Source organism: Anser brachyrhynchus (assembly GCF_964034855.1).
Source record: "Anser brachyrhynchus genome assembly, chromosome: Z".
Taxonomy (NCBI): Eukaryota; Metazoa; Chordata; class Aves; order Anseriformes; family Anatidae; genus Anser; species Anser brachyrhynchus.
This window is the reverse complement of record NC_137697.1, coordinates 61,474,992-61,501,490: the sequence shown is the minus strand read 5'-3', so window position 1 is coordinate 61,501,490 and position 26,499 is coordinate 61,474,992. Positions and strand designations below refer to the sequence as shown.

Here is a 26,499-nt window from a genome sequence, read left to right as displayed (position 1 = left end):
AGTGGAAGACTTCACTCAAAATGGATTCTGGCATTGTAGAAAAAACCTTTTCTGAAGTGAGCTGTCAGCTTGTCATTTGTCCATTACATACCTTGCAGGTTTGACATGGCACATGAAGATTTTGTTACATCAGCAATGAACTTTCAGTCATACTAATTTTCATTTGTGATTACTTCTACAATTTATATACCCACACTACTAGGAGCTTTTTATATTTCTTCCAGTCTTTCTGTAGCCTTGTTTTCTAGTTGGAAAATAACTATGAGACAGGTAAAACAGTTTACAAAGGTGAATCTTTACTCTTAATGTTGTATCAATGCCTTGTTTCTGATCTAGAGAATGTACTTTCTAAGTTTAGTATTTCTTTGTAAGTGGTTAGTAAGTACATATAATTACTGATACAGATGATTCAGTTTATTATCCCAGTTTATTGTCCCAGGACACAGTTTTGGCTATGAAATACAAATACTAGAAATAAAAGCAAGCTCTTCTAGTTTTCTTCATTTGAAAGCTTTTGAATTGCTCTTGATTAGGGCTCTCTTAGGCATTAAGAGTTAAAATGCCTTTAAATAACTTTAAAAAATAAAAGTGATATTAAGGAAGAATACATTTTTCATCACTGATTTTAGAAGAAAATTTCATCTAGCAAAAGTTCCAGCATCTTCTGTTCGGTTTGCAAGTGACATAAAATACATTTTATTTTTCAGTATTATTTTAGTTAGTAAGAATTCCGAATGAAGTACTTCACCTCTCCATTAATCCACAGCAGAATTCTTTGCTCCAGTAAAGAAACAAAACAGGGTGCATTGTGACTGGAGCAGAGCTGATTTTCAACTATTTGAATTTGCAATTCAAATTATGGATTCAGGAGTTTTTACTTCCTCTTTTGCTCCTGTGTGCATTGTTTTGTCACACAGTGCTTAACAGAGGGTACATGTTGTCTTCACCAGGCTCTGCTCAATTATGTCTAAAATCATGTCATAGAATCATAGAATCATAGAATATCCCGAGTTGGAAGGGACCCATAAGGATCATCAAGTCCAACTCCTGGCACTGCACAGGTCTACCCAAAAGTTTAGACCATGTGACTGATTGCACAGTCCAATCACTTCTTAATTTCAGACAGGCTTGGTGCAGTAAATAGTTCACTGGGGAGCCTCTTCCAGTGTGCAACCACCCTCTCGGTGAAGAAACTCTTCCTGATGTCCAGCCTAAACTTCCCCTGCCTCAGCTTAATATTGTTCCCGCGGGTCCTATCACTGGTGTTTATGGAGAATAGGTCCCCTGCCCCTCCACTCCCCCTCGCAAGGAAGTTGTAGACTGCGATGAGGTCCCCCCTCAGCCTCCTCTTCTCCAGGCTGAACAGGCCCAGTGACCTCAGCCGCTCCTCATACGTCTTCTCCTCTAGGCCCTTCACCATCTTCGTCGCCCTCCTCTGGACACTCTCCAACAGTTTAGTGTCCTTTTTGTACTGTGGTGCCCAGAACTGCACACAGTACTCGAGGTGAGGCCGCACCAGCGCAGAGTAGAGCAGGACAATCACTTCCCTCGACCGACTAGCAATGCCGTGCTTGATGCATCCCAGGGTACAGTTGGCCCTCCTGGCTGCCAGAGCACACTGCTGGCTCATATTCAACTTGCTGTCAACCACAACCCCCAGATCCCTCTCTGCGGGGCTGCTCTCCAGCATCTTGTTGCCCAGTCTGTACGTATAGCCAGGGTTGCCCCATCGCAGGTGCAGGACCCGGCACTTGCTTTTGTTAAACTTCATGTGGTTGGTGATAGCCCAGCTCTCCAATCTGTCCAGATCTCTCTGCAAGGCCTTTCCACCCTCAGCCGAGTCCACAACTCCTCCAAGTTTGGTGTCATCGGCAAATTTGCTCAAAACACCTTCTAGTCCTACATCCAAATCATTTATAAAAACATTGAAGAGGACTGACCCTAAAATGGAGCCTTGAGGGACCCCACTAGTGACCATCCGCCAGCCAGATGTGGCCCCATTTACCATAACCCTTTGAGCCCTGCCCGTCAGCCAATTGCTCACCCATCGTATGATGTTTTTGTTAAGTTGTATGCTGGACATTTTGTCCAGTAGGATCCTATGGGAAACCGTGTCAAAAGCTTTGCTGAAGTCCAGAAAGATCACATCAGCTGTTTTCCCTTGATCGACTAGATGGGTGATCTTATCATAAAAGGAAATCAAATTTGTTAGGCAGGACCTACCCCTCATGAACCCATGTTGGCTGGGACCAATGACTGCATTGTCCCCCGGGAGCACTTCAATAACTTCAGGGATCATCTTCTCCATAATTTCACCAGGCACTGACGTGAGACTGACAGGCCTGTAATTGCTAGGGTCTTCTTTCTTACCCTTCTTGAAAATTGGCACGTTTGCCAGCTTCCAGTCCACTGGGACCTCTCCAGATTCCCAAGATCGTTGAAAAATAATTGAGAGAGGTCCCACGATGACATCAGCCAGCTCTTTAAGCACTCTGGGATGAATCCCATCTGGACCCATGGACTTGTATGGATCTAAGTGGAGCAACAAATCCCACACACGTTCAGGGTTGGTTGGGAGTTTGTTATTCCCACTATCATAGTCCTCCAGCTCAGGGCACCCTGGGTCCCGAAGCCCATCATCAGTGTTGAAGACAGAGGCAAAGAAGGCATTAAACGTCTCTGCTTTGCCTATGTCATTGTCTGTGAGGAGACCCTCCCCATCTAGTAGCAGACCTATGTTTCCTTTGGTTCTTTTTCTGTTCACATATCTAAAAAAAACTTTTTTATTGTCTCCCACAGACGTGGCCAGCTTCAACTCTAGTTGGGCTTTGGCCACACAAATTTCCTCTCTACAAACACAAACAGCATCCCTATATTCCTTCCTCATCGCCTGACCCTCCTTCCAGCAGCCGTACACTTTCTTTTTTCACCTAAGCTGAGGTAGAAGATCCCTGGTCAGCCAGGCCGGCCTTCTGCCCCACCTGCCTGACTTCCAATATTTTGGAATTTTCTCATCTTGTGCTTTTAGGAGGCAGTGCTTAAAGACTGACCAGCACTGATGGACGCCAATGCCTTCAAAAGCAGTTTCCCAGGGGACCTTGCTGACTAGTTCCCTGAGCAGCCTGAAGTCTGCTTTCCCCATATCCAGGGCTGAAGTTTTGGTGGCTGTTTTCCTTCTGTCACCATAAATTCTAAACTCAACCACTTCATGGTCACTATGACTGAGACGGCCGCCAATTGCCACGTCTCCCACAAGACCCTCTCTGTTCTCCAGAAACAGATCTAGGAGGACACCTTTCCTAGTTGGCTCCCTTAGCACCTGCACCAAGAAGTTATCATCTACGTGGTTTATGAACCTCCTGGACTTGCTCATGTCAGCCGTGTGGTGATCCCAGTTGACGTCTGGCAAGTTGAAATCCCCCATAAGGACAAGGGGAGTCGATCTCGAGGCATCTCTTAGTTCTGCAAAGAATAATTCATTGGCGTTGTCGTCCTGGCCAGGTGGTCTGTGGTAGACTCCCACAACAACATCCCCTTTATTTGTTCATCCCTTAATCCTTACCCAGAGGTTCTCAACTTTGCCATCACCAACTTGAAATTCCACACAGTCCAGCCCATGCTTCACATACATCGCCACCCCACCACCTCGCCTACCCTGCCTGTCCCTCCTGAAGAGCCTGTAACCATCTATTGCAACACACCAGCCACAGGACTCATCCCACCAGGTTTCGTTTATGCCTATGATGTCGTAGCTGTGGGACTGGGCCAAGACTTCTAGCTCATCCATTTTATTCCTCATACTGCGTGCGTTTGTGTAGAAGCGCTTCAAATGTGCCTCCCTACACGCAGCACCTTGTGGAGCTAACCGAAGGGCCTCACTAGCACACAGTCCCTCTGATTCTAGCGCACCATGCCTTAGCTCATCACCAGTATGCCTGGTTTTATCCCCTTCCCCCTTCGACTCTAGTTTAAAGCCTTATCTATCAGCCCTGCCAACTCCTGAGCAAATGTCTGTTCTCTACAAAAGACTTCCCGAGGGTTAATTAAAATAAATAATAATCTGATGACTGAATTTACTTTTTGTTTGTTTGTTTGTTACTGCATATCATTTTATTATTATTATTATTTTTTTTTCCTTCTGTATGGCTTACTGCACTGTCAGGGCAGCTGAAAACCCGCTATGTAAATTCCTTTATCTAGTTTTGGTGTACTGACCAAATTGCTGTTTTTCACCAAAGACATTTAATTTGTCCCATTGTCATATTTCATACAAAAATGTCATATATGTTGGGTAATTCTGTTGCTTGTGAAAGCTAACACACTGTAACTAAGATTGTCTTTTGAACTGCTGATAACATGGTCGTTGCCTTAGATGGACACTGTTGTACGGTCTAAACTAATACTCATGCTTATTTTTCTGAAATTTTAGTATTAAAATGAAGGAATGAATACAGGAAAAGAGTATAAATCTGAGAAGTCAAAAAGCATCAATTTTTCAGTGATTTTTCTTTTCCTTTCTGATAGGTAAGATAGACAATGCCCTCCAGGCTCTTCTGGGCTCTGACACAGGTGACCAACAAAGCTTCTGGGTGTCTCACATCTTTTTCAGTTTTATTTCTTGTATTGCTGCTGATTCTTACCATTCTTACCTCTTCATTATATTCAAAGAGGAACACTGGAAGTAACCAGGGACATACAGACACCTCTCAGAGCATTTGCAGAAGTGTCAAAACAATGATTTCCAGTTACTCTTAAAAGATCACCTTCCCTTGCAAGGTCATGGCAGCAAACAGGTTTGTGTTAAGCCATTTGTGTGGGGGATTATACAGGTGAGAATTTACTTAGTTTCAAATATAGAAAGTGAAAGTTAAGAGACCATAAGATATGATTTTAAAAAAAAAAAGTGGTACAAAATACAGTAAATTAAATCTGAAGTTTATTCATATAACTTGTTTTTGTAAGCATAGACTTAACAAGATTTGGGAATCCTTATTCATCATTAATTACTTCTAATAATTTTGACTGCCTTAGGAAGAGCAAGCCATTTCTGGCTGTATCAATTCCAGAAAGCAAAGCCAAGTGTCTTTGCTGTGTACCAAGACAGATGGAAAGCACATCCTACTTGAAAAAAAAACAATTAACAGTGATTTTGGCCTTCTGTTATGTGTAGAGGAGGAAATGCTTGAAGAGATGTTTCAAATGTACAGAGGACCATCTGTGACTTATTTTGCTACAAACTCTTTTAGTTTGAACTGTGACTTGGAAAAAAAAAAAAAAAAAAAGCATTGGAGAGGACCTTAGCCAACTCAGTGGGAACAAAGTAGGTTTAACATTTGAAACATAATTCCAATCCACATAGCCCAGAGCACGTACCACCACTCTGTTTGGAATCAAAGTTTTGCAACAGACTTTCTTATATATCTTACTAACTGAGTTAAATAAATAGATCCAGAGCTTTTATTCTTGTTTCAACTTCAAGGAAGTCCTTCAAAATGACTTAATGCCTTTTGTGAACTGCCCAAATAATTGCTTGCACAATAATTTGTGGTGTTTTACTGGCCAGACAAACACTGCATATGAGGCCTCTGCTTAGTATGCAAAGCACCGCCTTGCATATTTTGCACCCTTTTCTCAAAAGAATTAGCATTAGAGCTTAATGGTATGCATTTGAATTTTGAGCTTCTTTTATTGGCCAGAGTACCTATTTTGTTAAGCAAATCACTCCAAAGCCAGATGAGCATGGATATTTATGTTGAAGCAGGGGTGGCCAGCCAGGTTCACTCAGCAAGCCAATCTGTGCTGGCGAAACTATTGAGATTTGCAAATGATGCTGTTGAATTTTAAAAAACAAAAAATGGGAAAAAAAATCACATGATCTGATGTTCATTGTGATCCATTTCTTTGAGTATATTTGATGGACATTATGAAGGGTCTAATGCTGAGATGCATTTTGAATTTTTCCTGTTATAAGAAAAGAGATCTGAAACTGGGATAGTCTATTGCCTGTGAAATCATCCAGTTTTCCTGTTGGAACTCATTGTATTCTGCTACCTATGTACCTGAAGTAATTCTTTACTATATTTTTTTAAATGTATTGATATCTGTGTTAATGATTGAGAGAAATAAAATTTCTTAAAGGCTAAGTGAAGATAGGCCTTGCTGCTGAGCTTATGTTTGACTGTCCTATCCAGTTGTATATAAAATGGTAAATCATTAGAGGTGGATGAGGAAAAATACATTATCGCTAAATTTATCAAAAATTATTGTTTCATTCAAGTCTAGACTTCTGGGCATTCAGCTCAAAATGGTTAAACAGACTGTGGAATTAAGGTGATCCATGGCAGACCTGCAAAACAAGAAGCTGAACTGTTGATCTTCATTTTCTTCCAAGAAATGTCCCAAAATTTTATGTTTTCCTTCAGATGTGATGCTTTGTCACACCAACATAACACAATTCTGAAAGCTCGTTTTTAGGATTACTCAAAATAAATTCGAAGACATCCTTTTGAACACCTAAGGAAAACATTAATTGTGCTTGTCTCTGATATTTCTGCCTTTTAAACATCAGTCATACATGGTTTGTTACAGCTGGAGTGGTAGGTAAGTGGGAGTAAGACAGCCCATACGTAGGTTCTGACAGAGGATGTACAAGAGCATCATCTTTATATAGAGTTATTTGAAGAAACTTGAAAAAATTGGTTGCTTAAATTCAAGCTTGTAAACTTTGTATATATTTGCAAAAATTTTAGCTTCTCGTATTCTGTATGTTTTTTTATAAACTATAAGCAAGTGTGTTCTAATAGTGTACGTAACTTTTCACAAATCAGAGCTGTATCAAGGGTTACATTTGTACAATGTATTTTGTTGTATCCCCTCCAATCTTCTTGTGTACCCCCAGCCTCCTCGCTGGGTGTTATGAGAAGCTGAAAAGCCTCTAACTCTGTTTAAGCACTGCTCAGTAATAACTAAAACATTGGTACGTTACCAACATTATTTTCCTCCTAAATCCAGAACACAGCATGATACCAGCTACTATGAAGAAAATTAACTCTATCCCAGTTGAAACAAGGACATATTTGTAATAGAATTTGTACTTCTTCAGAAAATAAGTAGCACTTTCCATAAGGAGGTTCTTCCATCTTTCTTCAATCTAAATGTCATGTCAGGCTGATCTCTTTCACGTATACTGTTGCTGAAAGTTAAAATAATGTGAAGGTGCTAGGTAATTTACTGATGTTTAGCCATGTTTAATTTTTGTTTTGTTTTCACCTTCCTATCTAAGAATATATTCAGTTATATTTTCTAAATATCTTATTCTGTGTCCACTTAATTTCCTCCTGGTAAAGAGGATTTTTTTTATTATTATTATTTTTATTTTTTCCCTTTGGGAACTCTAGAAAGGAGCTGGGTGAATCTTGGTAAATGAGTGTGTGGTACTTTCAATTTTTTTTATTTTTTATTTTTTTCCAATGTATGGAGTCTCAAGTGGTAGATGCTACCCTTTCTGTTGTGATGGAAAAGGTCCGGAGCCGGTGATGCAGAAGTCTTCTGAGAGGCTTATGGAGTGCAGAGTGACTTGCACTACACACCTTCCTATTGCTGTGTGGCCTCTGGGCCTTTCTTTCACTGGTTGATTTCTGACCAAGATTCAGCTGTGAGCTACTCAATACTTTTTAGCAGCTAAGCATTCCTAGCTACAAGAACAGTATTTCCCACTCTCCAGAACCATAACACAAAACCTTCTAATTTTGTAATGAAAATGTGAGTATAAGTATATTAGACAACTAGTATACCACAGAATTGCTGTGACCTTTTAGTCATATTAGGATGTTTCAGGAGAAAAGGACAGTTTTGGTAATCTCCACATCTCTACTGGCAGTGAAAATCATTTTCAGTCTTATGTGGCAAAATGTTTGTGCAAAATGACAAAGGAAAAAGTAAATCCCATCAAACATTTGTTAGAAAACAGCATGTTGTCAGTTAGAATCATTAATTATTTCATCCCTCAATAGGCAAACCTGCAGAAAGGCTGTGCCAAAATATTTACAGATATTTTCTGGTGTCTTTTAGGTCTTCTTGGCTTGCAAAGTAGGCCTAATCCTACAAGACTAGTGGATTGCTTGAGTAATTTGAAATAGAAGGATCAATAAATGTCAAAAAAGCAGAAGTATTGATAGTTACATTATGTGCTACATGACTTCTTTCACCTTTTTTCTTTTTTTCTTTTTCTTTTTCTTTTTCTTTTTCTTTTTCTTTTTCTTTTTCTTTTTCTTTTTCTTTTTCTTTTTCTTTTTCTTTTTCTTTTTCTTTTTCTTTTTCTTTTTCTTCTTTTTCTTTTTCTTTTTCTTTTTCTTTTTCTTTCTTTTTCTTTTTCTTTTTCTTTTTCTTTTTCTTTTTCTTTTTCTTTTTCTTTTTCTTTTTCTTTTTCTTTTTCTTTTTCTTTTTCTTTTTCTTTTTCTTTTTCTTTTTCTTTTTCTTTTTCTTTTTCTTTTTCTTTTTCTTTTTCTTTTTCTTTTTCTTTTTCTTTTTCTTTTTCTTTTTCTTTTTCTTTTTCTTTTCTTTTTCTTTTTCTTTTTCTTTTTCTTTTTTTTCTTTTTCTTTTTCTTTTTCTTTTTCTTTTTCTTTTTCTTTTTCTTTTTCTTTTTCTTTTTCTTTTTCTTTTTCTTTTTCTTTTTCTTTTTCTTTTTCTTTTTCTTTTTCTTTTTCTTTTTCTTTTTCTTTTTCTTTTTCTTTTTCTTTTTCTTTTTCTTTTTCTTTTTCTTTTTCTTTTTCTTTTTCTTTTTCTTTTTCTTTTTCTTTTTCTTTTTCTTTTTCTTTTTCTTTTTCTTTTTCTTTTTCTTTTCTCTTTCTCTTTCTCTTTCTTTCTTTCTTCCTCTTTCTCTTTCTCTTCCTCTTTCTCTTCCTCTTTCTCTTTCTCTTTCTTTTTCTTTTCTCTCTTTTCCTTTCCCTTTTCCTTTCCCTTTTCCTTTCCTTTTTCCTTTTCCTTTTCCTTTTCCTTTTCCTTTTCCTTTTCCTTTTCCTTTTCCTTTTCCTTTTCCTTTTCCTTTTCTTTTCCTTTTCCTTTTCCTTTTCCTTTTCCTTTTCCTTTTCCTTTTCCTTTTCCTTTTCCTTTTCCTTTCCCTTTCCTTTTCCTTTTCCTTTTCCTTTTCCTTTTCCTTTTCCTTTTCCTTTTCCTTTTCTTTTTCCTTTTCCTTTTCCTTTTTTTTTTTTTTCATAAATAAACAAGTGGAAATCTGCCAGTTCACTTATCATCCTTCCTTCCTAGCTCCACGCTGAATGAGAAAAGGTTATACCTATCCACTGGAAGATATATTCTGGGCAGAATGGTTTTCAGATTATTCATGTGTCACTTTAACACATATAATTATACAAAATAAAACAAAACAAACAAACAAAACCAAACAAACAAACAAAAAACACATATCTAAGCTCTGAAAATTAAACACAAAACCCCGAAGTTATTAAATAATACCAGGTACAAATCATTTAAAGCATTTAACTATTCTATGTGAACTTGCACTTGTTCTGTGAAGAATGTCCTTTTCACTGAGGGAAAAAAAGGCTTCTTCCACTGGTGTGTAGATTATGCCATATACTCAAAGAAGTTTTTTGGTTTGTTGGTTTTGGTTTTTTTTGCTTTGTTTGTTTGTTTTTATTCAGTAAGTGTACGTTCACATGAATTTGTGATAAATGTGTCCTGTTTTCTGTTATAGATTCAGCTTCAGGAATTGACTGAGTAAACCACATGAAATATTATTTTTTACAGAATAAAAAAAAAAACCTGACACATGTTGGAGTGTTGAGGGGTGCAGGCACTTTCTAACCTATCAGATCTTTCAACTCTTTGAGTGTCTGCCAACAAACATGAAGTATGAAGGCACCTTCAGTAAATGCAGGGCGGTGGTGGAAAAGTACTTATATTACCCACAAATTAATAGGTCCAGCATTGACAGAAACTTTCCAACAACAGACATTAGATCTGAAATTCTTTTGCAAATCATTGCAAATACAAAGCTACTACATGCTTAATATTTTTATTTCATTACTTGCTTAATATGGTATCAAGATCCATGCCTTGTCCTTTGCAAAGAAAGATAGCTCAGATTTTGTATTGTGTGCTAGCACAGAGAAGCTGATTGCCTCTCTGTGGATAATTTCTTGCTTTTTCTGAGCATGATAGTCAAATACAAGATAAAATATAGTCCAAAGCTAATGGTTTGAGAAGATAGCTGTTCTGGGTACTAGTAAATATGTATCCCAGGGGCAAAATGAAGAAGAAACACTCTTCCAGCAGTCTTTAGTGAGTACTTGCCTCATGAAAGAAGTGTCATAACATATCCAAAAACAAATGAAAAGAGAAATAGGCTTCCTAGCCATATGTTCTCCCTTGGCATGACCAATTCTATCATAAGACATGTTTTAAAATATTGTCGCAATTTTCCAACACATAACAGGATGAGTGACCAAAAAAGTTTAATGAAAATAAAAAAAGTCACGTCAAGAAAAATGATGTGATAAAAATTTTTCAAATGGTCAAAGATGCAGAACAAAGATGCAGAGATGTCTCAGCCAAAAAAAAAAAGTCAGAGGAAATTTAAAACTTATTCCAGAGTTTCCCAGAATACATCATCAGGAGTTTTACCAGTTTTCCAATCTTCTTTTTAACATTTAGGAGTCAGCATTTTTATATTTTTAGCAGTGATAATTCCTAATGTAGGATATCAACTTCTACAGTGTCAAGACACACTGGTAACTTTAGTTGCCTAGATTTCAGCTGTGTTGGTAACAAGTAGTACCAAGAAAAAAGCCTTAATTTCCTGTTGTCAGTCCCACACATTTCTTCTTTCAAATCAAAACTCTTTGGGACATTTTAAGAAAAACACTACAGCAATTTGGTCCTTAGTTCATGGGAAACATAGAAAAAATATGCTTCATTTATTGACAAGCATAATGCCCCTTGCATTCATTGTATGATGCTTTCATTATTATTAATGTTTATATATATGTGTGTATAAATATATAGTAGAATATCTCTCAAAGCCAATATTCTGATGGTCTTCATTTTGTCGTGCAAACACACAAAGACAATAAACTTCTACAAACACATTATTTAAGCAGTATATGTTCAGTTCAAAAAGTGCATTTCATAAATATTTTCATCATATACTCTGACATGGTGGAAGGGGATGGGGAGCAGGACATGGCCCTCACTATCCACGAGGAAATGGTTGGTGACCAGCTACAGCACTTAGATGTATGCAAGTCGATTGGGCCAGATGGGATCCACCCGAGGGTACTGAGAGAACTGGCAGAAGAGCTGGCCGAGACACTTTCCATCATTTATCAGCAGTCCTGGCTATCAGGGCTGATAGCCTGTCGACTGGCGGCTAGCAAACGTGACGCCCATCTACAAGAAGGGCTGGAGGGTAGACCTGGGGAACTATAGGCCTGTTAGTTTGACCTCAGTGCCAGGGAATCTCATGGAGAAGATTGAGTGTCATCATGTGGCACTTGCAGGGCAACCAGGCAATCAGGCCCAGGCAGCATGGGTTTATGAAAGGCAGGTCCTGCTTGACGAACCTTATCTCCTTCTATGACAAGGTGACACACTTAGTGGATGAGGGAAAGGCTGTGGATGTGGTCTACCTTGATTTCAGTAAGGCTTTTGATACAGTTTCCCACAGCATTCTCCTCAAGAAACTGGCTGCTCGGGGCTTGGACTGGCATACGCTTCATTGGGTTAAAAACTGACTGGATAGCCGGGCCCAAAGAGTTGTAGTGAATGGAGCCAAATCGAGTTGGAGGCCGGTTACTAGTGGAGTCCCCCAGGGCTCAGTGCTGGGGCCGGTCCTCTTTAACATCTTTATTGATGATCTGGATGAGGGGATTGAGTGCACCCTCAGTAAGTTTGCAGATGACACCAAGTTAGGTGAATGTGTCAATCTGCTCGAGGGTAGGAAGGCTCTGCAGGAGGATCTGGATAGGCTGGACCGATGGGCTGAGGCCAACTGTATGAGGTTCAACAAGGCCAAGTGCCAGGTCCTGCATCTGTGGCGCAACAGCCCCAAGCAGAGCTACAGGCTGGGAGATGAGTGGTTGGAAAGCTGCCTGGCAGAGAAGGACCTGGGAGTAGTGGTTGATAGTCGGCTGAATATGAGCCAGCAGTGTGCTCAGGTGACCAAGAAGGCCAACAGCATCCTGGCTTTCATAAGAAACAGTGTGGCCAGCAGGGCTAGAGAAGTGATTGTCCCCCTGTACTTGGCTCTGGTGAGGCCGCACCTTGAGTACTGTGTTCAGTTTGGGGCCCATCGCTACAAGAAGGACATCAAGGTGCTCGAGAGAGTCCAGAGAAGGGCAATGAAGCTGGTGATGGGTCTGGAGAACAAGTCTTACGAGGAGCGGCTGAGGGAGCTGGGATTGTTTAGTCTGGAGAAGAGGAGGCTCAGGGGAGACCTTATCACTCTCTACAGGTACCTTAAAGGAGGCTGTAGCGAGGTGGGGATTGGTCTATTCTCCCACGTGCCTGGTGACAGGATGAGGGGGAATGGCCTAAATTTGTACCAGGGGAGGTTTAGGTTGGATATTAGGAAAAAATTCTTTACTGAAAGGGTTGTTAGGCATTGGAATAGGCTGCCCAGGGAAGTGGTTGAGTCCCCATCCCTGGAGGTTTTTAAAAGACGTTTAGATGTTGAGCTTAGTGATATGGTTTAGTGAAGGACTTGTTAGTGTTAGGTCAGAGGTTGGACTCAGTGATCTTGGAGGTCTCTTCCAACCTAGACAATTCTGTGATTCTGTGATAATTTGAAGACTTCTATTTAGGAGTAGATTTAAAGTGCTATATATAGAACTGCTTTTAGAAAAAGCTCTAGGGGTAGAACAACAAAGGATTTGATGATTAACTTAATCACATTAGGAAAAAATAATAAAATGATAAGAATAATGTTACTGTAGAAACTAGTACATGCTGTCAAAATATAAAGAAACTGTAATGTGTGAAGAAGAAAAATACAAATATATAATTTTAGATATTTTAAATTTGCACGCCGTTTACAATCTCCTTCAAATCTTTAAGAGAAAGAAAAACAAATCCAATAAGCAATTGGGAATTCTTGTTTTTTCATTGGCAAATAAAATATTTACAGACTGAAACGGCAGGATAAGGCTATCACACAGAAATTGGCATACTGAAGGTTCTGAGAAAAAAATATGAAGAATTAGAAGGAAGTGTTGTGGTGGATTTGTTAACATTCTGCACTGTTTATGTTTGGTTGTTAAGGTTTTTCTGACAAACATATCTCAACAGCGTTATCATAGAGAAGAAAAAAAAAAGAAAAAGCATGGGCTTTCTGTAGCTAAAATGTCGATGGAGAAGTAAAATGCTTGGTAAAAACATTGTTCTTGCACTTGGCAGAATTACTGTAGTCATTTTTATCTGAAATGGTCTGGCTTCTGACTGAAAATGCATATCTTCTGAAATCCATTGTTTAAATTTATTCCTAAAAAAATAGGAATGGTATATATTTCTTGGACATTAACAACAGCCAAAACAAAGGTCTCCAAAAGATCACTTTCCCTTTCAATAATTCCTTCTTCCATTGAAAGAAGTTTCACATTAACACATCTGATTTGAAAGGACTAAGAAAATACAGAAAAAAAATAGTCTATATCTGAATGTATTTCTGTATCTTTCAGGTGTAACTGAGTAGCTGAAATAGATGCTACTACTATTTAATAGTATCTAGAAAATATGTGCAATAAGTTTAGCAGGATGTATTACCAGCTGATTTTTTATTGTTTTTTTTTTAACTAGCAATATTTCTCATACTCAATATGTGAATACAAATAATAGATTAGCTGGTGCTCTGACTGCCAGTATACTGATTTCAGTTAACAGCATATGTCCAAATTATTCTGTTTGTGCTAAAATGGTGCAAATAATGGAGATTTTAATTAGGCTACTATTTCAGGTACTTTTATCAGGCTTTTAAAATGATTTGGGGTTTTGTATAGCTAAGTATTAATCAAGTACATCTCTCTCAATTGAATGCGAAGTTGATTACTCTTTTTTTTCTTCTTCTTAATAAATGGGACTAGATGCGGCATAGAAATTTGCACTTACCGTGTCATTTTCTGTGATCATTGGCAGTCACCATTGAATTTGTCAGTTAAAATTTGACAAATGTCTTCTATATCACTTGTTTGATATATTCCTATCATACCACTGTAGAATGAAAGTGCATTTATTATTCTTTAAATATTGTGAATTGAATCTGAGTATCTCTGTATTTTTAAACTAAATTTGTTTATTTAACTAAGATTAATTAAATGTTCTCTTCTATAATTTTCCTGTTTTGTAATAAACCTGTAAACAACTGTGCAACTCATACTAACCAGTGTATGCATAGCCATCTCATAGATCTGAGGTGAAAGGGTAGATGTCTTTAGTAGCCTTTTTTTCTTAATATTCTCCATCTGCAGCTTCTGCATAGCACTCTGTGCAGTAGCACTGTCGTCACTGCCACAATGAGGAGAAGGATGGAAGGATGTCTTGGTAGAGTTGACCAGAGCCACTTTCAGTTCTCAAGAAAACTGTGTGACAAACAGAGGGAAAACAAAAGGAGATGGTTTGGTGATAAGAAACTCATGGAAGTAAAATATAATTAAGGAGAGTAGATATGTGATTTTGAATGGGGAAAACAATGACACTGATTTCTTTGGGTCTCTTTTTTTTTTTGGAACTGAATACTGATACTGTAGAAGGAAGACTGATCCAGTGACGTCACAAAAACTAAGGAAAGGGGAGGAGAGTGAATGTAAGTGAAAAAAGGTGTCTCCTGTAGATTGTCTGAACCCTTGCTCCCTTGCAAGGACAGTAGTTTTGCACTATGAGGATATTGACAAGTCAGGCTCTGTTGAGGGGATTTTGTAATGATGAATTAAATGTCGTTATTTGAATGTAGATCTTCCCTGTCAAATTACTACAACCTATGGAAATAAAAACTAGAACACATTTTTCCAAGGACTGACCTATTTTCTCTTTTCCTCACTTCTTTGTCTGTATGACAGTGATTTGTAGTTATTGATGTGTTATTATTAGGAGGGGTGGGAAGAGGGGATGCTTTTTCTATTTTTAATGCACATTCCCCACTTACAGAATTCTTCACTTAGCAAGCTTAATCTTAACCTTCTAATCTGAACAAATTGTTTACTTAATTTGAAGAGGTGCATCACATTTTTCACAGCAATACAATTTGTGCTTTTTAGCAGAGATATTAAGAAACAAAAGGCAGATTTTTCTTCTTTGGCAGAACATTGATGAAATTAAGGTGGACGTCATGGTCATGCAACTGGGAGTAAATCATTTTGTGTGGGTTGATGACTGAACTAGAGAGATGGTAGAGGAATCCAAGTGTACCTGCCATACTATTTACTGGTTTTGTAGCCATGATACTGAATATGTTCATATAAGCATATATTCAACCCAGAGAAACATAAAAATAATATTTTGCTTTTCATGCTAGTAACTATTCAACACTGTATTTTTAAATATTCTGCACTCAGAATAAATTTGAGGAATAACTGTTTACTCACAGAGAATAAACACTATTTATAGATAGAAACATGGAATCATTCAGGTTGGAAGAGACCTCTAAGATCATCTAGTCCAGCCTTTAACTTGGTGCTGACAAGTCCACAACTAAACCATGCCACTAAGTTCTATATCTACACATTTCTTGAAGACCTACAGGGATGGTGACTCAACCACTTCTCTGGGCAGCCTATTCCAATGCAGCACAACACTTTCAGTAAAGAAATATCTTAATATCCAACCTAAACCTCCCCTGGTGCAACTTGATGCCATTTCCCCTTGTCTTATCACTTGGTGCTTGGGAGAAGAGCCCAATCCCCACCTCACTATAGCCTCCATTAAGGTAATTGTAAACTACAATACGGTCTCCCCGAGCCTTCTTTTCTCAAAGCTAAACAACCCCAGCTCCCTCAGCTGCTCTTCACAAGACTTGTTTTCTAGAACCTTCACCAGCTTCGTTGCCCTTCTTTGGACATGCTCCAGCACTTTGATGTCCATCTTGGAGTGAGGGGCCCAAAACTGACCACAGAAGTTGAGGTGTGGCCTCACCAGAGCCAAGTACAGAAGGATAGTCACTTCCCTAGTCCTGGTGGCCACACTATTTCTGATACAAGCCAGGATGCTTCTTGGCCACCCAAGCACACTGCTGACTCATATTCAGCTGGCTATCAAGCAATACATCGAGGTCCCTTTTTACTTTCCAGACACACTTCCCCCAGCCTGCAGCATTGCGCAGGGTTGTTGTGCCCCAAATGCAGGATCCAGCACTTGGACTTGTTGAATGTATTTCTTGAACTTATTACAGTATTTGCAGTATGTATTTCTTTTTTGATTATTATTACTTTTACTTTTGTTCTTGCTGTTGCTGTTGCATCTCTCCTCTCCTCTCCTCTCCTCTCCTCTCCTCTCCTCTCCTCTCCTCTCCTCTCCTCTCCTCTCCTCTCCTCTCCTCTCCTCTCCTCTCCTCTCCTCTCCTCTCCTCTCCTCTCCTCTCCTCTCCTCTCCTCTCCTCTCCTCTCCTCTCCTCTCCTCTCCTCTCCTCTCCTCTCCTCTCCTCTCCTCTCCTCTCCTCTCCTCTCCTCTCCTCTCCTCTCCTCTCCTCTCCTCTCCTCTCCTCTCCTCTCCTCTCCTCTCCTCTCCTCTCCTCTCCTCTCCTCTCCTCTCCTCTCCTCTCCTCTCCTCTCCTCGAGTCTCCTCGAGTCTCCTCTCCTCTCCTCGAGTCTCCTCTCCTCGAGTCTCCTCGAGTCTCCTCGAGTCTCCTCGAGTCTCCTCGAGTCTCCTCGAGTCTCCTCTCCTCGAGTCTCCTCTCCTCGAGTCTCCTCTCCTCGAGTCTCCTCGAGTCTCCTCGAGTCTCCTCTCCTCGAGTCTCCTCGAGTCTCCTCGAGTCTCCTCTCCTCGAGTCTCCTCTCCTCGAGTCTCCTCGAGTCTCCTCTCCTCGAGTCTCCTCTCCTCGAGTCTCCTCTCCTCGAGTCTCCTCTCCTCGTCACTTCTCTCCTTTTTTGTTTGCTATATTGCTCAGATGAAACTGGCCAGTCATTATTAAAGAAGAGGAAATGTTAATGAAGGGCTAGATTCATAAGACTAATGGCAAAGAAGTAATTTTCCTTCTCCTTGCAGTAGGGCATCTCTAAGTGTAAATCACCAACACTGGATGAGGAAGTTCTCATTCCCTTTTTCAGGAAATGTTAGTTTATAATGGTAACCCAAGCTAACCCTAGCTACCATCAGGTAAGTATCCCGTGGCCTCATTGTTTGATGCTGCTTTTTCTTGTCTAATAAATAAAGTAAGTAAACACAATAAGACAGTGAACCTCAGCACTGAGTTGGAGCATTATTTTCTTCCACTGCCTTGAGGACTATATTAGTGCTTTATGCAAATTACAACAGTGTCACAAAAGGAAACATTTAAGGTCCAATGCAAAATACTGCACAGTATTTTAGTGATTAGGAAACTTGTCTGTCAGGTTAAAAAACTCCTGATGAAATGTGCTTCCTACTTAATTTGACAACAGGGCCTATAATCCAGATTCTCAAGTTCAATTCTAGAAGTTCCTCAAATGCATAATATTTTGCTCTTTGCTTATTAAAATCTTGAGTTCATTTCATTTTATGCCCTTAGGCGTATTGTTAAACTGAGTAGGTGCATTAGGGAGGTTAGCACCTAAAAACGCATCACCTCAAGACCTGTATATACCCCAGGATCTTGGACAGTAATGATCAGTTTCTCAAGTGGCATAATCTAATGTGATTCCAAAGATACCAGTGAACCTAAACCCATTTGCCCTGGCAGAGAACTAAAGCCTGTATCAATAACAAAGTACAACTATAAATGTCAAGGTTCAGAATATCACAATTCTTTGAACTCTTGTTTACATGAAGAATGGAATGATTGTTCAAACTTCTGTTTTGTTTATTACTAACTTTATCAATTTAAAGCAACATTTTTATAACTTTGTCCTTGTCTTCTTTTCTTTTCCACAGCACCTTCAGGCTTGAAGGAATATATATATGGAGGCACGTCAGTTAATTTCTTGCATATCAGTTTCATCATTGTGACTTCTTGCACGCCAGATCTGAAAAGTAATCAGGAACCTGACCCTCCGTGGAGCATGGGAAAGCCCTTCAAGTCAGAGCACAATGAATCATGAGTGTAATCTGCATTGAGTCAACAGTCTCAGATCAGAGAGCTGCAAGCTGAGTCCTGGCAAAAGCCACAGCCTTAAATTCCACTTAGTGGAAAAGAAGAATAAGGAGGACTAAACATCTTGCCCCATTTCAGAAACTGCTCTCCAAGCCTGACACTTGAGTTCTGTGCTGAGCAACCAGAGTAACAAACGATGAGTTTTTCATGGGTCAAGCCAGCATCCAAAAATATTTCAATATGTAGCCAAAAGGAGAAATGAAGCACTTAGGTGATATTAGGATATGAATGCATTTACTGCAGCAGAGGAATGTTACTGTCTATGGGGAAAGAAGATCTTTGTCATCCCTTGTACATATTCAAAGCCATACAGGAACAGGGCATCAGTGACGTTAAATTGCTTAAAAGGATGCTGTCTCCTGTCCTCCACCCAACTTTGAAGAAGTTCAGCTGTTAGAGATTGCATCTCAATGCACTTCTAGTATTTGCACTGTCACTTCCATTCAGGGTAATGATGTGTGCCACTGTTTGCACAGACAGCCCCAGGAGATTTTTGACCACAACAAGCTATATTTTGCTGGGGCTCCAAAAGGAATATAAAAGTTAGAACTGAAGAAAAACATTTGTGCGCTCTTTCACTATGGGGATCTCTTCACTGAAAGGACTATGGTCCTTTCTTAAGTTTAAATAAATACATACATATACATACATATATATATATGTATATATATGAAAAAGCATCAACATTATAAGGTGTGTTTAAAAAGGGGATATAATCTTTTTTAATACCATCCATTTTTTATCATATTAGCTGCCAAGAAATTTAATCTATTGAAGTATACATCCAAACTGTTCCTGTTGAACACTGACATAGTCCCAGTTACTGTTAAAGAAGTCATTTGTAATATGTATTTGACATAATTTTTTTCTAGCCATTTGTCTATACTTCATGGAGAAATCTAACAGACAAGCAGCATTCTCAGTTTATTTTTCTAAATAAATGTCTTGTTTGTATTATTTGCAGTCACTCATTTTGGCTGATTTTCATTATCTCCAAAAATGATTTAAAGACAGAACCAAAACACAGAAATCATTCGTTCATGTTAAGCTGTAATGATTTGCTGACCAAAAGCTTTAATATAAATATTGTAATTTGTAAACTGATGAAGTATATTTATACCGACAAATATGTATGGTAAACAAGAGGAGGTATTTTAACTCTTAATTTCAGAACATAGTTTATTTTAATATCCACACGAAGAAATCTAATTATATAATGGGATAGATTTTTTATTATCAGTAAGTTTTAGCAATGAAAGGATTGTAGTCTAATAATAGTAGTTTCCCAAATTACACAAAAATCTTTTATCAACTGTCTCATTTTATTCAAAAACTATTTTTGCTGTTGATTTTTGTTTTGTTTTGTTTTGTTGTTCTTTTTTGTTTGTTTGTTTGTATGCTTTAGTATACTGAAAAGGCCGTGAAGATGGTACCATTTGATCACAAAAAAATTGAAAAGTTATGGGATAAGAGGTTGTTCCTTAGAACAATCTACAGTTTACAGTTAAGAACAGTTATTTTTATTCGTCTACTGCAGTGATTTGTTATCAAGTTATTGAAAATTTCAATGCTAGCACTCTTTTGAATAAAAATATTTTCCTTTTTTCTTAGTCCATTAGCCTGTGTGTAATTTTAAGAGAAAAGTAAAACACGTGATTCCCCATTCACTTAAAGCATTCATCTTAAATCCAGTCATGTGTATCTGATTTATAAAGCTGAAGAGTTTTGTTGTTGTGGTTGATGTTGTTGTTGTTGTTTTTTTCTTTAATGCTGTTGCTCTTTGGAACCTATTAAGTGCTCACTAAGAGAAAAATGTTCTTTCAAAAACAACAACAACAAATGGAAAATCTGAGCCATTTCTCACCTGTGGGTTAACCTTGTAATAGGCAGATGTTTTAAAAATGTATTGCTCTGCTCTAGTGTACTAACAAGTGTATGCGTGTGTTTGTGTGTGTGCACGCATGCGCATCCCTACCTGCTGATGAATGCCAGCTCTGCTGAAGTAAGTGCCCTAAGTCCTGTTATTGCAGGAGATGCTCATGTTGTATATTTTGGAAAAAGACTTGAGTGCTGTCTTTGCTTGTGACTCTGAAGCCATAAATAAATTTACAGTTTTTTTGTGAAATAATCAAATGAATTAATTAAGAGAATATTAGTCTCCCTTATTTGGCAAAACTCGGGATCATCTCACGGTTTGACTCTCTTTTCAAGGACAGCTAGAGGTCAATTTCCACTGGTGCAGTTGATAAATGAAACCTTTTTATCTGCTAAAGAATGATGACTGTGTTTTGTTTTGTTTTGTTTTGTTTTGTTTTCCCACATATTTTATCTTATGGTTTGCTTAAAGATTTTTAAATATGACTTTATTTCTTTGTCGTTAGAGTCGTATATTTGGACACACAGCTTGCATGGGTTTGTTTATGTACACTCTTTGGATAGCCTGTGTTTTAAAACTGGGGATCTTACTCCTTCAGACTAATATTCAGAGTAGTTTAATGAAGAGACATTATCAAAATAGTAAGAAAATTTCAGAATGATAATTTGAGCACTTTCATTATCGTCTAATAATATTTGGAAAATCTCTATTTTTTATTTAATTTTATTTTATTTTATTTTATTTTATTTTATTTTATTTTATTTTATTTTATTTTATTTTATTTTATTTTATTTTATTTTATTTTATTTTATTTTATTTTATTATTTTATTTTATTTTATTTTATTTTATTTTATTTTATTTTATTTTATTTTATTTTATTTTATTTTATTTTATTTTATTTTTTGTGAACAGAATGCATTCATTTATATTTGAAAATAGCCCAATAAAAGTCTCATGAAATAATTCATTACTACTTGCTAATACTTTTCTGCCATGCTAAATTCTAGATCAGCTCCTGTGTGAAAATGTTATTGTACAAAAATCACCTGAAACAATGTAAAATTTTCTTCAGAAAAATGCAACAGATATGAAAAATAGTGACCTCGTTCCAGGAGAGGTTTTACACTATGTGTGCAATGCAAGAATAATAAACATATGAGATGTAGGCTGAAGCAGATATAGTTGGCAGAGGACACTGCAAATCATGGTTTTCATAAATCACATGCTGTAGTTTACAACTCCATGTTAACTGGGGGTTTCCTGCTGGACAGCAAATTTCAGTGCATGTACACATGCACATGTGAATGCACATATTGTGTCTTATTTTGCCAGCAGTGGGGCTGAGGTAAACCTAGGTTCCTTCACCTTTGTGAATTAAATTGTTAAGTCTTGAGGTAAGTATTCAGTATTGTGATATACATTGAGCTGATATCTGCATATTATGATATATATATATATGTTCCCCTGAGATAACAGTTCAACACAGGAAAATAAAATGCTACTGGGATTTCAGATTTTTTTTTTCCAGAATTTTTTCAGTTTTTGCAAATAATTAGAACTGAAATATTTTTTCATATATTTTAGAACCAGAGGAGACAATTATCTAATTCTCTATGCTGATGCCATGAAAGCCAACAAAGAATTTATTTTTCCCATTATCTTAGGCTAAACATTTCAACAAAAGCAGCAGAAATTTTTCAATTAAGGTAATGTTATAATGACAGATTTTAAGTACCAGGGTCTGTTTTTTTTTTTTGTTTGTTTGTTTGTTTGTTTTGTTTTGTTTTGTTTTGAGCATTATGTGTATAAGTACCTGCAGAACTGCTTGTACAATAGTGTGACGTTTCTTTATTTGGCATCTGAAAAGCTATCTGAAGAACCAATGTGCTTAAAATGATGAAGCTTACAAAACAAAAAGCTGACACAATTCTGGGTGTGTCCACAAGACAGAAAATTCAGTTACCGAACTTTTTTAAACACAAAGACCATCGTCAATTTCCTTTGCTTCATGAGAGAAACAGATGTTAAAGTAGCTATTTTGTAAAGCTGAAGCAAAAGACTTCATAAATCTGCTGATGATCAGGATGTTTTTAAAGTGCCCTCTCATTTAAGCAGTTGCCCCAAGTGTCACATGGCAAGAATATTCCCAAGGGACAGATTTGTTACTACTAAGGGATACATTCTCAGTCCACACTGAAGCTGTCCAATGACTTTGCAAATAAACCTGTCCACAGGATAGCCTAGCTGTGCCAGTTTTGGTGTCTGGGGATGGAAGGGTATGATCCTACCCTGGTGCTCCTACTGAAGGTAGGTGTCTGTTTCCACACATGGGTTACTCAGGCACCTGGCAGACCCAGAAGCCAGCCAGAGACAGCTGCACAGGAACCATACCAGCAGTGAGGAGGAGACAGGGGACAGAAGTCCTCTGGATGCCTGAAGAACAGGAGGCAGGAGACCCTTAGGCAAAATTTCAAAGATATCAGGAAAGACACTGTGAGTGTAAACCTTATGATTGAAATTATGGAGTGACTGGGAGAGAAAGCTCAGTTTATGTTGTCTGGTTTTAAGTACCATTGCTCTTTTGTGGGTTTAAGAGTGACTTATTTAACAGTTGTCCTTAGCAGATGTTTGACAACATTGGTGCAGCAGACCAGGATCTCTTCAGAGACTGTTTCTGTTTTATAGAGTAACTGAGGGGGAATATTTTCACATATAACTGCAAAAATGCTGCAAGGAGAAAGTTCATCCTAAAGATACACCAAGGAGACCTCAGGAATGAAGGAGGCTGTAAAGAAAAGTTCACATTTAAACTGAGATCAAAAGTGAATCTAAGTAAAGAGAGGAAAAAACGCAGTAGGTGAAGCAGAGCATGTGGTTTGAGAGGGCACACCTACTGGGGAGAAACTATAGAAACATGTTGGAAGGAGAAGATTGAGTCTTACAAAGAAAATTAGACTGAAGAGAGTAACAAATACAGCACACTAAAGAAAATATGAGTTTTCTTAGAAAGCTGCAGAGACTAACATTGATTTTTTATGGATTGGATAGTTAAGGATCCCATGAAAGAAGCAGCAAAAGCTAGGTGGATGTGGTGCAAAATATTTTAGCTGAAGTTCTCTCTAGATTCAATATCCTTGCAGGACTGCAGAAGCCAGTAGATCCCTCAGTAGTTGTGATCAACTTCAGAAAAGAGAGTTACATAAAAACAAGGACTCCTTCTAAGGAAGAATCTGGAAGAAATCGTTAAGAGTTATGGCAGATGGCACAGATGCTAATTAAGATACTTCATTGAAGGCAGAGAACAAATATTTCCTGCTTAGTAAGAAAGGCTTGAGAAAGGGCAAGAAGGAGCCTGCAAGGCTAGGCAGCATGATATCAGAGACTGCTAAAAGCAAGAAGGCATCCTTCAGAAACTTGAAGATTTATGAAGAAAATAGAAAGGACTGTAAATTTGTTAATGCTAAATATTAAAATAAAATCCAAGGCAAGGCATATCAAAATAATTGCAAGATACATAAGAGATTTAACCAAAAGATACACAAGAGAGTTAACCAAAATAGTTGCAAGAAACGTGAAAGTTAAGAAATGCTTTTTCTAAATTATAAACAGCAGGAAGTCTGGCAGAGAGTCTGTCATGCCAAAAGATATTCAAGGAAAAGAGAAACACTGAGAAGAGTTATAGCAACAAAATTGTTTTAATCTTTTACTTCTGGTTTCCCTGTAGGAGGATTTGGGGAGATTGTCACACAGGAATTTTTCTCCATGATGGAACTCATCTGAAATCATTCTGAGGTGGTAGAAAACAAAATGATGAAAATATCAAAACCAGATGGAATCCACCCAGGATTTTTAAAGGTACTCAGGGGTGAAATAGTTAAAATGGCAGCTGTGGTGTGTGAAATTCATGTTTAAAACCTTTGATGGTTTTTGAGATGTGGGATTGTAAACAACATTGCCAATTTTAAAGTGAATCTATGGGAGGTTAAGAGAAGAAAATAGACCAGTAAGTCTGTAATGGGCAAATCAGTAGAAACAATAAAAATGGATCTTTAAAAATGAATCAGAAGGTAGTTAACAGTATCAGACCCACCAAACACTCTTGAGAAAAGAATGTTTAAGGCTGTCTTAGCAGTGGCTAAGAGGAAAGTTCTTGCAATCTTAAAATACTAGTTAAAATATCAGAGGAAAGGGTGGTTTTCATGGTCAGTTTTCAAAGTAGAAAGAAGCCACCAATGAAGTCTCATGGAGCATGTACTGGGATCCATGCTTCTCAAAATGTATGTGAGCATGTCAATATGCTGGAAATGTAATAAATAGTTATTTCGTAAATTTGCTGATCGTACTAAGTTATTAAAGGTGGTAAATATGAGTAATTAGACTGTTTATTAAAATGGCAAATGAAATTAAGTGAAGGTAAACATAAAAAGTGACATATTTCATTTAACATAATATTTCACTTATCTTGATATTATGCAGTTAAATATTTCTGTGAAAATGTTAGCCCTGTGCTTAGCAGGTCAAAAAACACAAGTACACAGTTAAGAATTATTAGGCAAGCAACAGAGTAAAGAGAGCATCACTGTATCAATCTATAGATGTATGGTAGGCCATGATATTTAACCTTTTAAATAATGTTTGCAGTTTTGATCCCTGTCTGGAGATAAAAAAAATAAAAATAAACTAAAAATGTAATCAAACTGAAAGAGCTTCCAAGAATGGGTGAAAATGATAGTCAGTGGGCAGGAGGTGATTCTGTCCAAGAAGTGGCAGCAGACAATGATTCTTCATGTCACCAGAGAAGAATGAAAGGGAAGTACAACAGAGATCAATAAAATCATGAGTGGTATAAAGTGTCTAGTTCTAGGGGGTACCAAAAAAGCTCACAACAGCAAGATAACAGAAAAAGAAGTGGTTATTTAAGCAACGTGGGGTGAAACTGGGGAACTGTTGCTTAGCATATTGCATATGCTAAAAGTCTATGAGACTCAGGAGAGGCTAAGAGGAGCAGAAGGAAAATAGGCATCAAGAGCTGCTATTTAAAATGATAGTATTTCTGGTTCAGCCATGAGCTATGAACCATTGGTGGCAGGAAGGCTGTCTGAAGAAGCATTTCTATATGCATGCCTTTGATCACTGTCAGCTGGTTTGTAGCACAGTTATACTGCTTACTTAAACTGAAAAACTTTGAAGTCACTGAAACACTTATCAACAGTCAGAAAATTCTCTACTTGTAAAGTTTATTGTGTACTTTACAGAAGCACTGTTATTACTCCAAACAAATTGACAAAACTCTCCAAGAATGATCATATGGAAAGGACCACAAAAATGTCTAAGAAAAGTAAGGGATTTTGTTCTGAAAATCATGATGTAATGAAAAATTCACCTATGTGTTAGTGCATTAACCATGTCTAGGTACTGATTAAACAGGCATGTGTAGTAGAAGAAGAATGCCAAGAAGAGTGAAAGGCAGAGAGACGCATACTTAGGAAATAAAAATGTTCCTTTGTTGCCATAACTTATGATCTCTTGATTAGTGCTGATTATATATATCTTAAAAGTAAATGTGTTCTCTATATATTTCCTTAATTTTTATACCTGGAATAAACATACTCTACTGATAAATGCAGTTGTGTTGTACGTTGTGAACGGAAATCATTTGAATAATTGGAATGGGGAACTTACAATTTAATCCTGAAACTCACTTTGATTGGACAAAATCCCTTTAAGTTTTCTGCATTTGAATATTGAGAGTGTTTTTTATATGTTTACACTAAAGTAGCATCAGCTGCGCATATGACAAATCTGTTAATAATAGTGTAAGCTTTATCTAGGCGTCTTATTTTTCTTGAGTTATTCCCAGTTAAAATTATTTTTTCAATGCACTGGTTCAGCCAGAACCTCCTGTGCTTCAGTTTGTGCACATTGCCTCTTGTCCTGTCTCTGGACACAACTGAAAACAGACTGGCTCCAACCTCTTGACACCCTCCCCTCAGATATTTATACATGTCATTGAGGTCTCCCCTCAGTAGTCTCTTTTCCAGGCTAAATAGACCCAGTTCTTTCAGCCTGTCCTTGTGTGACAGGTGCTCCCATCCAGTCGTCTTTGTAGCTCTCCAGTAGTTCTACATCCCTCTTATACTGTGGAGCCCAAAACTGGACACAGTATTCTAGGTGTGACCTCACCAGGGCTGAGCAGAGAGTCAGGGTCATCTCCCTTGACCTGCTGGCAACACTCTTCTGAACGCACCCCAGGATACCGTTGGCCTTCTTGGCCACAAGGTCACATTGCCTGCTCATTGTCAGCCTGCTGTTCACCAGCACTCCCAGGTCTC

At 37.8% G+C, this 26,499-nt stretch overlaps 1 protein-coding gene across 7 annotated transcripts in view; it reads left to right on the top strand.

Moving 5' to 3' along the window:
- Positions 1–25,789, top strand: part of PRR16 (proline rich 16) — a 180,487-nt gene extending 154,698 nt beyond the window's left edge. For 3 of the 7 annotated variants that reach the window (XM_080574174.1, XM_080574177.1, XM_080574181.1), the window contains one exon: positions 18,071–25,789. The gene's annotated coding sequence lies outside the window, so the exon portion shown is untranslated. Of the gene's footprint in view, positions 1–14,757; positions 14,814–17,206; positions 17,318–18,070 lie in introns of all 7 variants that reach the window. The other 4 variants (XM_080574179.1, XM_080574178.1, XM_080574176.1 and 1 more) reach the window with 3 other exon arrangements.
- Positions 25,790–26,499: the final 710 nt, after the last annotated feature.